The sequence below is a fragment of the Oncorhynchus keta genome, unplaced genomic scaffold (genome assembly GCF_023373465.1).
Source record: "Oncorhynchus keta strain PuntledgeMale-10-30-2019 unplaced genomic scaffold, Oket_V2 Un_scaffold_1579_pilon_pilon, whole genome shotgun sequence".
NCBI lineage: Eukaryota > Metazoa > Chordata > Actinopteri > Salmoniformes > Salmonidae > Oncorhynchus > Oncorhynchus keta.
In genome coordinates this window covers 234,677-246,878 of record NW_026290804.1, presented here as the reverse complement: position 1 = coordinate 246,878, position 12,202 = coordinate 234,677, and the positions used below count along the sequence as shown (strand labels likewise).

Genomic DNA, 12,202 nt, shown 5'->3' with positions numbered 1-12,202 from the left:
AGTGTAATATTTACTGTTCGTTCTTTAGTGTTAATTTCACTTTTGTTTATTATCTATTTAAAGAGAGAGAGAGAGAGAGAGAGAGAGAGAGACAGAGAGAGAGAGAGAGAGAGACAGAGAGAGAGAGAGACAGAGAGAGACAGAGAGAGACAGAGAGAGATACTGAGAGAGAGAGAGAGAGAGAGACAGAGAGAGAGAGAGAGAGAGAGAGAGACAGAGAGAGAGAGAGAGAGAGAGAGAGAGAGAGAGAGAGAGAGAGAGAGAGAAAGAGAGTGAGAGACAGAGATAGAGAGAGAGAGACAGAGAGAGAGAGAGAGAGAGAGATTGGCAGACGACAGATGAGCAGACACCTCGGTCTTACAAAACACTCTGACGTTTCTAAAACTGTTTGAATGATGTCTGTGAGTCTAACAGAATAGCAGGCACCTCTGAAAAACAACGATCCTGAGAGCATCCGATGAAGATGAACACGGCAGTAAGGGATGTCAAGACGGCTAAGATATGCTGACCCTGGTGTCCAAGACTTCTTACACACCTCAAGTCCCTGCTGCACCTGGATGCTGCTGCTCGTCTGACAGTCTACGACGGACTCACAGCAGAGAGACTGTGACCAATATACAGCAGGTTTTTGTATTTATTTCGTTAAAATGTGACATTTTTTATTTTATTTAATTAATGATTTAACAATTCATTATAAAGTAATAATTGTAATTGTCATGATAGTGTCTGATTATATATTTCCAACGTCAAATCATAATTTTTAAAGCCACTTCAGAGATAGTAAGTACATCATCGCTTCAGAAATAGTACATTTTATCTAATTTAATTCTGCAGGGTCACAGGAGCCAACCCTTCTCCAGAGACTGTCAGTCGACAGGGGTTCTCCTCCAGAAAAGAAGTCCGCCAGGAATTAGCTTTTTTGGGGAAGTTGTTCACGACCCAGGAGCAGAGAACCAAGTCAAAGGTCAAGGTCGTAGAGGACAGGGAAGTGGACTGTATTCCCCTGGATGCTGATCCATTTACATGGTAGAAGACCAAAGGGTTAATATATCCTCATGTTGCCATGTTAGCAAGGCTCTACCTGGCTGTGCCTGGGACCTCTGTCCCTATCGAGAAGCTGTTCTCCACAGCGGCTGACATTGTCACAGCTACCTGGCTGTGCCTGGGACCTCTGTCCCTATCGAGAAGCTGTTCTCCACAGCGGCTGACATTGTCACAGCTACATGGCTGTGCTTACTGCATATCATGTTGATAGACTGATCTTCTGAAAAGAAGAACTTGAAAGAAGAACTTGAAAACATATATATATATATATATATTTTTTTAAATCAAGTAACCGGTCTCAAGTGGTCCTATTTAATGAAGTGAATTAATTTGATATCTACGTCTGGACTCTTGTTGAAGTTAATTGACCATTGTGTTTCCTGTTACACTGCTGTGTTTCCCGTTGTTTTCAAGCTACCCATGTTTATTATTATAATACATGAATCTAAATACACATGGCATATTTCTCAGGCATTTATTTTGTCGATGTATCGAAACCGTAACGAACCGTGACATCACTGTATCGTATCGTACCGAACCGTGACATCACTGTCTCGTATCATACCGAACCGTGACATCACTGTATCGTATCGTACCGAACCGTGACATCACTGTATCGTATCGTACCGAACCGTGACATCACTGTCTCGTATCGTACCGAACCGTGACATCACTGTCTCGTATCGTACCGAACCGTGACATCACTGTCTCGTATCGTACCGAACCGTGACATCACTGTCTCGTATCGTACCGAACCGTGACATCACTGTATCGTATCGTACCGAACCGTGACATCACTGTCTCGTATCGTACCGAACCGTGACATCACTGTCTCGTATCGTACCGAACCGTGACATCACTGTATCGTATCGTACCGAACCGTGACATCACTGTATCGTATCGTACCGAACCGTGACATCACTGTATCGTATCGTACCGAACCGTGACATCACTGTCTCGTATCGTACCGAACCGTGACATCACTGTATCGTATCGTACCGAACCGTGACATCACTGTATCGTATCGTACCGAACCGTGACATCACTGTATCGTATCGTACCGAACCGTGACATCACTGTATCGTATCGTACCGAACCGTGACATCACTGTATCGTATCGTACCGAACCGTGACATCACTGTATCGTATCGTACCGAACCGTGACATCACTGTATCGTATCATACCGAACCGTGACATCACTGTATCGTATCGTACCGAACCGTGACATCACTGTCTCGTATCATATCGAACCGTGACATCACTGTAACGTATCGTACCGAACCGTGACATCACTGTATCGTATCGTACCGAACCGTGACATCACTGTATCGTATCGTATCGAACCGTGACATCACTGTCTCGTACCGTACCGAACCGTGACATCACTGTATCGTATCGTATTGAACCGTGACATCACTGTATCGTATCGTACCGAACCGTGACATCACTGTATCGTATCGTACCGAACCGTGACATCACTGTATCGTATCGTATCGAACCGTGACATCACTGTCTCGTATCGTACCGAACCGTGACATCACTGTATCGTATCGTATTTAACCGTGACATCACTGTATCGTATCGTACCGAACCGTGACATCACTGTATCGTATCGTATCGAACCGTGACATCACTGTAACGTATCGTATCGAACCGTGACATCACTGTCTCGTATCATATCGAACCGTGACATCACTGTAACGTATCGTACCGAACCGTGACATCACTGTATCGTATCGTACCGAACCGTGACATCACTGTATCGTATCGTATCGAACCGTGACATCACTGTAACGTATCGTACCCGAACCGTGACATCACTGTATCGTATCGTGCCGAACCGTGACATCACTGTCTCGTATCGTATCGAACCGTGACATCACTGTAACGTATCGTACCAAACCGTGACATCACTGTCTCGTATCGCACCGAACCGTGACATCACTGTATCGTATCGTATCGAACCGTGACATCACTGTATCGTATCGAACCGAACCGTGACATCACTGTATCGTATCGTACCGAACCGTGACATCACTGTATCGTATCGTACCGAACCGTGACATCACTGTATCGTATCGTACCGAACCGTGACATCACTGTATCGTATCGTACCGAACCGTGACATCACTGTATCGTATCGTACCGAACCGTGACATCACTGTATCGTATCATACCGAACCGTGACATCACTGTATCGTATCGAACCGAACCGTGACATCACTGTATCGTATCGTACCGAACCGTGACATCACTGTATCGTATCGAACCGAACCGTGACATCACTGTATCGTATCGTACACTATATAGGGAATAGGGCCCTGGTCATAGGGAGTTCACTATATAGGGAATAGGGCCCTGGTCTATAGTAGTGCACTATGTAGGGAATAGGGCCCTGGTCTAAGGGAGTTCACTATATAGGGAATAGGGCCCTGGTCTAAGGGAGTTCACTATGTAGGGAATAGGGCCCTGGTCTAAGGGAGTTCACTATATAGGGAATAGGGCCCTGGTCTAAGGGAGTTCACTATGTAGGGAATAGGGCCCTGGTCTAAGGGAGTTCACTCTATAGGGAATAGGGTCCTGGTCTATAGTAGTGCACTATGTAGGGAATAGGGCCCTGGTCTAAGGGAGTTCACTATATAGGGAATAGGGCCCTGGTCTAAGGGAGTTCACTATGTAGGGAATAGGGCCCTGGTCTAAGGGAGTTCACTATATAGGGAATAGGGCCCTGGTCTAAGGGAGTTCACTATGTAGGGAATAGACACAACCATGTCTTTCTCTCTCTCATGCGTGTGAACACACCAGTCAGGTCGCTCGAGGGCCAAATTCAACGTCTCGCCAAGTAAACAGGACGTTTAGATATGACTTCAAAAGCCACCTCTAGAGGCAGTGGCGAGTGCCTATTACCATCAAGGAGACTTGTGTTTTGCTAGGGCGTTGTGGACCGGGACGGCAGGTCTTCTTTTGGTTTTAACCCAAACCATACACTTATTCGGATTCAACATTAATGTTTATGGACAAACGTTTGATTCTGCAGTGAGACTGTGAGAGTTTGTTGAAAACTTACACACAAGGCGGTATTGCTACTCTCTGAGACTAAAGCCCATGTTGTTTCCTGGTTGAGATGGCAGGACCTCAGCCTTGCCCGCCGTAGCTTGGTGTATCAAGACAAGCCGACCAGAATAACGAGAGTAACATTTAGAGTAACATTTAGATACAATGTCTGATAGTGACTTCTTGGCTTGTCTCTGAACTGTGCGATGAATATTTTTCAGCAGAGAAAGATTCCATTCTCTCTGTTTCTCTGTGTGTGTGTGTGTGTGTGTGTGTGTGTGTGTGTGTGTGTGTGTGTGTGTGTGTGTGTGTGTGTGTGTGTGTGTGTGTGTGTGTGTGCGTGCGTGCGTGCGTGCGTGCGTGCGTGCGTGCGTGCGTGCGTGCGTGTGCGTGCGACGGCATTTGGCTCTAAGATAAAAGACGTTTAAAAGTGTTTTCTTTGAATCTGTCTGTCGTCAAAAAGATTGCTTACCATGGCAACACGGTAACAACAAACATTAGGTGCCGTTCTTCTCGTGTTTGTGGTTGTCTGAGCGATAAAGTTTTTTTAGAGAAATCTAACAGCTACAGAGGGGGGAGTCCCCAGATATATATCCTGTCTTCCAGTCCCTCCCTCCTCCCTTCTTACATCCCTCCTTCCCTCTTCTTCATCTCTCACCTTTCCCTCCCTGTGCCTCGTCCCAGTATTCTAGAACCCCCATCTCCTCTCCCTCTCTGTGCCTCGTCCCAGTATTCTAGAACCCCCATCTCCTCTCCCTCCCTGTGCCTCGTCCCAATATTCTAGAACCCCCATCTCCTCTCCCTCCCTGTGCCTCGTCCCAGTATTCTAGAACCCCCATCTCCTCTCCCTCTCTGTGCCTCGTCCCAGTATTCTAGAACCCCCATCTCCTCTCCCTCCCTGTGCCTCGTCCCAGTATTCTAGAACCCCCCATCTCCTCTCCCTCCCTGTGCCTCGTCCCAATATTCTAGAACCCCCCATCTCCTCTCCCTCCCTGTGCCTCGTCCCAGTATTCTAGAACCCCCATCTCCTCTCCCTCTCTGTGCCTCGTCCCAGTATTCTAGAACCCCATCTCCTCTCCCTCTCTGTGCCTCGTCCCAGTATTCTAGAACCCCTGTGTCCTCTCCCTCTCTGTGCCTCGTCCCAGTATTCTAGAACCCCCCATCTCCTCTCCCTCCCTGTGCCTCGTCCCAGTATTCTAGAACCCCCATCTCCTCTCCCTCTCTGTGCCTCGTCCCAGTATTCTAGAACCCCTGTGTCCTCTCCCTCTCTGTGCCTCGTCCCAGTATTCTAGAACCCCCCATCTCCTCTCCCTCCCTGTGCCTCGTCCCAGTATTCTAGAACCCCCATCTCCTCTCCCTCTCTGTGCCTCGTCCCAGTATTCTAGAACCCCTGTGTCCTCTCCCTCTCTGTGCCTCGTCCCAGTATTCTAGAACCCCCGTCTCCTCTCCCTCTCTGTGCCTCGTCCCAGTATTCTAGAACCCCGCGTCTGTGACGACCGGTGTACAGAATTCTGGGGTGTCCGTGGCGTTTGCCTGATAAGAATGGTAGGCTGGGTCGGGGTGTGTGTGTCGGGGTCCTCACTACACAAAAGCCCCTTTATTCTCCAGCAGAGTGAAGCCAGTTGTCAGAAACACAGCTGGCTCTAACTACAGTAGAGGAGAGGGCTAACTCGCACACACGGACCCAGGGACACACACACACACACACACACACACACACACACACACACACACACACACACACACACACACACACACACACACACACACACACACACACACACACACACACACACGCACAGAGCCAGACACACAGACCCAGGGGCACACACACACACACACACACACACACACACACACACACACACACACACACACACACACACACACACACACACACACACACACACACACACACATGGAAACAGGGACATACACATAAACACACACACACACACAAGGAAACACAGACAGACCCAGGGACACACACGCACACCCACAGACCCAGGGACACACAGACCCAGGGATACACAGACACACCCACAGACCCAGGGACACACAGACCCAGGGACACACAGACCCAGGGACACACAGACACACACACAGGGACACACAGACCCAGGGACACACAGACACACACACAGATCCAGGGACACACAGACACACACACAGATCCAAGGACACACAGACAGACACATTTGCAGTGAGCCTGGTTGATTGCCGATAGGTTGGAGACCACTAGTTGGACCAGAGAAACAAAGAGTGGGGTGCACTGTGTGTGTGTGTGTGTGTGTGTGTGTGTGTGTGTGTGTGTGTGTGTGTGTGTGTGTGTGTGTGTGTGTGTGTGTGTGTGTGTGTGTGTGTGTGTGTGTGTGTTGAGACGTAAAGAGAGAAGAATGAATATGGAAGCTACAAAACTATCACTCACCTCCCCTGTGTCTGACCCCAGTCACCAATACTATCACTCACCTCCCCTGTCTGACCCCAGTCACCAACACTATCACTCACCTCCCCTGTGTCTGACCCCAGTCACCAACACTATCACTCACCTCCCCTGTCTGACCCCAGTCACCAACACTATCACTCACCTCCCCTGTCTGACCCCAGTCACCAACAATATCACTCACCTCCCCTGTGTCTGACCCCAGTCACCAACACTATCACTCACCTCCCTCTGTCTGACCCCAGTCACCAACACTATCACTCACCTCCCCTGTGTCTGACCCCAGTCACCAACACTATCACTCACCTCCCCTGTCTGACCCCAGTCACCAACACTATCACTCACCTCCCCTGTCTGACCCCAGTCACCAACACTATCACTCACCTCCCCTGTGTCTGACCCCAGTCACCAACACTATCACTCACCTCCCCTGTGTCTGACCCCAGTCACCAACACTATCACTCACCTCCCCTGTCTGACCCCAGTCACCAACACTATCACTCACCTCCCCTGTCTGACCCCAGTCACCAACACTATCACTCACCTCCTCCTGTCTGACCCCAGTCACCAACACTATCACTCACCTCCCCCTGTCTGACCCCAGTCACCAACACTATCACTCACCTCCCCCTGTGTCTGACCCCAGTCACCAACACTATCACTCACCTCCCCTGTCTGACCCCAGTCACCAACACTATCACTCACCTCCCCTGTCTGACCCCAGTCACCAACACTATCACTCACCTCCCCTGTCTGACCCCAGTCACCAACACTATCACTCACCTCCCCTGTCTGACCCCAGTCACCAACACTATCACTCACCTCCCCTGTGTCTGACCCCAGTCACCAACACTATCACTCACCTTCCCCTGTCTGACCCCAGTCACCAACACTATCACTCACCTCCCCTGTCTGACCCCAGTCACCAACACTATCACTCACCTCCCCTGTCTGACCCCAGTCACCAACACTATCACTCACCTCCCCTGTCTGACCCCAGTCACCAACACTATCACTCACCTCCCCCTGTCTGACCCCAGTCACCAACACTATCACTCACCTCCCCTGTGTCTGACCCCAGTCACCAATACTATCACTCACCTCCCCTGTCTGACCCCAGTCACCAACACTATCACTCACCTCCCCTGTCTGACCCCAGTCACCAACACTATCACTCACCTCCCCCTGTCTGACCCCAGTCACCAACACTATCACTCACCTCCCCCTGTGTCTGACCCCAGTCACCAACACTATCACTCACCTCCCCCCGTGTCTGACCCCAGTCACCAACACTATCACTCACCTCCCCCTGTCTGACCCCAGTCACCAACACTATCACTCACCTCCCCCTGTCTGACCCCAGTCACCAACACTATCACTCACCTCCCCCTGTGTCTGACCCCAGTCACCAACACTATCACTCACCTCCCCTGTCTGACCCCAGTCACCAACACTATCACTCACCTCCCCTGTGTCTGACCCCAGTCACCAACACTATCACTCACCTCCCCCTGTCTGACCCCAGTCTGACCCCAGTCACCAACACTATCACTCACCTCCCCCTGTGTCTGACCCCAGTCACCAACACTATCACTCACCTCCCCCTGTCTGACCCCAGTCACCAACACTATCACTCACCTCCCCCTGTCTGACCCCAGTCACCAACACTATCACTCACCTCCCCCTGTGTCTGACCCCAGTCACCAACACTATCACTCACCTCCCCTGTCTGACCCCAGTCACCAACACTATCACTCACCTCCCCTGTGTCTGACCCCAGTCACCAACAATATCACTCACCTCCCCTGTGTCTGACCCCAGTCACCAACACTATCACTCACCTCCCCTGTCTGACCCCAGTCACCAACACTATCACTCACCTCCCCTGTGTCTGACCCCAGTCACCAACACTATCACTCACCTCCCCTGTGTCTGACCCCAATCACCAACACTATCACTCACCTCCCCTGTCTGACCCCAGTCACCAACACTATCACTCACCTCCCCTGTCTGACCCCAGTCACCAACACTATCACTCACCTCCCCTGTGTCTGACCCCAGTCACCAACACTATCACTCACCTCCCCCTGTCTGACCCCAGTCACCAACACTATCTCTCACCTCCCCCTGTCTGACCCCAGTCACCAACACTATCACTCACCTCCCCTGTCTGACCCCAGTCTGACCCCAGTCACCAACACTATCACTCACCTCCCCCTGTGTCTGACCCCAGTCACCAACACTATCCCTCCACCCATAGCCTCCAGTTATCCCTCCACCCATAGCCCCCAATTATCCCTCCACCCGTAGCCCCCAGTTATCCCTCCACCCGTAGCCCCCACCCGTAGCCCCCAGTTATTCTTCCACCCATAGCCCCCAGCTATCCCTCCACCCGTAGCCCCCAGCTATCCCTCCACCCGTAGCCCCCAGCTATCCCTCCACCCATAGCCCCCAGCTATCCCTCCACCCGTAGCCCCCAGCTATCCCTCCACCCGTAGCCCCCAGTTATCCCTCCACCCGTAGCCCCCAGCTATCCCTCCACCCGTAGACCCCACCCGTAGCCCCCAGTTATCCCTCCACCCATAGCCCCCAGCTATCCCTCCACCCGTAGCCCCCAGCTATCCCTCCACCCGTAGCCCCCAGTTATCCCTCCACCCGTAGCCCCCAGCTATCCCTCCACCCGTAGCCCCCAGCTATCCCTCCACCTGTAGCCCCCAGCTATCCCTCCACCCGTAGCCCCCAGTTATCCCTCCACCTGTAGCCCCCACCCGTAGCCCCCAGTTATCCCTCCACCCATAGCCCCCAGCTATCCCTCCACCCGTAGCCCCCAGCTATCCCTCCACCCGTAGCCCCCAGCTATCCCTCCACCCGTAGCCCCCAGTTATCCCTCCATCTGTAGCCCCCACCCGTAGCCCCCAGTTATCCCTCCACCCTTAGCCCCCAGCTATCCCTCCACCCATAGCCCCCAGCTATCCCTCCACCTGTAGCCCCCAGCTATCCCTCCACCCGTAGCCCCCAGTTATCCCTCCACCTGTAGCCCCCACCCGTAGCCCCCAGTTATCCCTCCACCCGTAGCCCCCAGCTATCCCTCCCCCCGTAGCCCCCAGTTATCGCTCCACCCGTAGCCCCCAGTTATCCCTCCACCCATAGCCCCCAGCTATCCCTCTGTCCGTAGCCCCCAGTTATCCCTCCACCCGTAGCCCCCACCCGTAGCCCCCAGCTATCCCTCCCACCCGTAGCCCCCAGCTATTCAACCACCTGTAGCCCCCAGCTATCCCTCCCCCGTAGCCCCCAGCTATCCCTCCCCCATAACCCCCAGCTATCCCTCCACCCGTAGCCTCCAGCTATCCTTCCACCCGTAGCTCCAGCTATCCTTCCACCCATAACCCCCAGCTATCCCTCCACCCGTAGCCCCCAGCTATCCCTCCCCCATAATCCCCAGCTATCCCTCCACCCGTAGCCTCCAGCTATCCTTCCACCCGTAGCTCCAGCTATCCTTCCACCCATAACCCCCAGCTATCCCTCCATCCGTAGCCTCCAGCTATCCCTCCACCCGTAGCTCCAGCTATCTTTCCACCCATAGCCCCCAGCTATCCCTCTGTCCGTAGCCCCCAGTTATCCCTCCACCCGTAGCCCCCACCCGTAGCCCCCAGCTATCCCTCCACCCATAGCCCCCAGCTATTCCACCACCTGTAGCCCCCAGCTATCCCTCCCCCGTAGCCCCCAGCTATCCCTCCCCCATAATCCCCAGCTATCCCTCCACCCGTAGCCTCCAGCTATCCTTCCACCCGTAGCTCCAGCTATCCTTCCACCCATAACCCCCAGCTATCCCTCCATCCGTAGCCTCCAGCTATCCCTCCACCCGTAGCTCCAGCTATCTTTCCACCCATAGCCCCCAGCTATCCCTCTGTCCGTAGCCCCCAGTTATCCCTCCACCCGTAGCCCCCACCCGTAGCCCCCAGCTATCCCTCCACCCGTAGCCCCCAGCTATTCCACCACCTGTAGCCCCCAGCTATCCCTCCCCCGTAGCCCCCAGCTATCCCTCCCCCATAATCCCCAGCTATCCCTCCACCCGTAGCCTCCAGCTATCCTTCCACCCGTAGCTCCAGCTATCTTTCCACCCATAACCCCCAGCTATCCCTCCACCAGTAGCCCCCAGCTATCCCTCCCCCATAATCCCCAGCTATCCCTCCACCCGTAGCCTCCAGCTATCCTTCCACCCGTAGCTCCAGCTATCCTTCCACCCATAACCCCCAGCTATCCCTCCATCCGTAGCCTCCAGCTATCCCTCCACCCGTAGCCTCCAGCTATCCTTCCACCCGTAGCTCCAGCTATCCTTCCACCCATAACCCCAGCTATCCCTCCATCCGTAGCCTCCAGCTATCCCTCCACCCGTAGCTCCAGCTATCTTTCCACCCTTAACCCCCAGCTATCCCTCCATCCGTAGCCTCCATCCAGCTATCCCTCCACCCGTAGCTCCCAGCTATCCCTCACCCATAATCCCCAGCTATCCCTCCACCCGTAGCCTCCAGCTATCCTTCCACCCGTAGCTCCAGCTATCCTTCCACCCATAACCCCCAGCTATCCCTCCACCCATAACCCCCAGCTATCCCTCCATCCGTAGTTCCTGCTATCCTTCCACCCGTAACCCTCTCTCTACTTCTCTCTCTCTCCCTCCACCTCCATACATCCCTCCATCTTTCTCTCTGTCTATCTCTTTGTCCATCTATCTTCCTCCCACTCCACAACATTATTTTTCAAAAACGTTTCCATTTAGAATCAGTCGGTAAACTAAAGTCCAAAGGTGTGAAGAAGGGTTTGTCTTTTTCTTCTTCACTCACTATGTTGAGTCTCTGGTCAGAGGTTCAAAGTGATTTCACTAAATGTTGACTAAGAAAATGGACTTGACCTCACGGAACAATGCACTGCATGAATCACAAATGGTCCCTTAATCCCTACACAGTGCACTATGGGATATGGGATTTGGTTAAAAGTAGTGCACTGTAAATATAACAGGATGCTATTTGGGATGCAAGCCAAGGAAGTGGAGACTGGATGCGAAAAGAAATTACCCTTTCTCCTTCATCCATACGGACAGCCGATGAAGAATTGCCACATGTCTATAGATGACTTGCTAAGCCTTGAACAAATACTTCACTCCTCATGGTTATTGTTTTTGGTTGAATTACCTTGTCTACTGTTATGGAATGATTTATTATTCATTATTTATGCGGAGGGCAACAGAACACCTGGAGAGTTATCAATGGCAATTAGTGTCATGTTTGTTTGTTAATCCAGTAAAGGATTTTTGATTTGATTTCTAATTCATTTATGATTACTTATTTAAATTTTCAGTTGCCAACTGACGATTAATCCATTCATTAATTCTGGTGAATTATGTGTCTTGCTTTGTAGTTGTTTAGTGTACAATTTTAAACAAACGATCACATTAAATATACTATTTTAAACAATTGACCATATGTCATGACCAGATAAATCTCCTTGTCCTAACCATAGCAATAGCAAGGCTTCCCTGGAAAGACTTCTTTAGTTTGATACAGGATGATACCGGTTGATACAGGTTGATACAGGATAATCCAGGATGATACAGGATGATACAGGATGATACAGGATTATACAGGATGATACAGGTTTATACA

The 12,202-nt window shown here is 51.7% G+C and overlaps 1 long non-coding RNA gene across 1 annotated transcript; it reads left to right on the top strand.

Annotated features, from left to right (window-relative positions):
• Positions 1-240: 240 nt before the first annotated feature.
• Positions 241-1,321, top strand: LOC127927619 (uncharacterized). The gene is made up of 2 exons (XR_008128210.1): positions 241-624; positions 835-1,321. It is a non-coding gene; the product is annotated as an uncharacterized LOC127927619 (long non-coding RNA).
• The last annotated feature ends 10,881 nt before the right edge of the window (positions 1,322-12,202 follow it).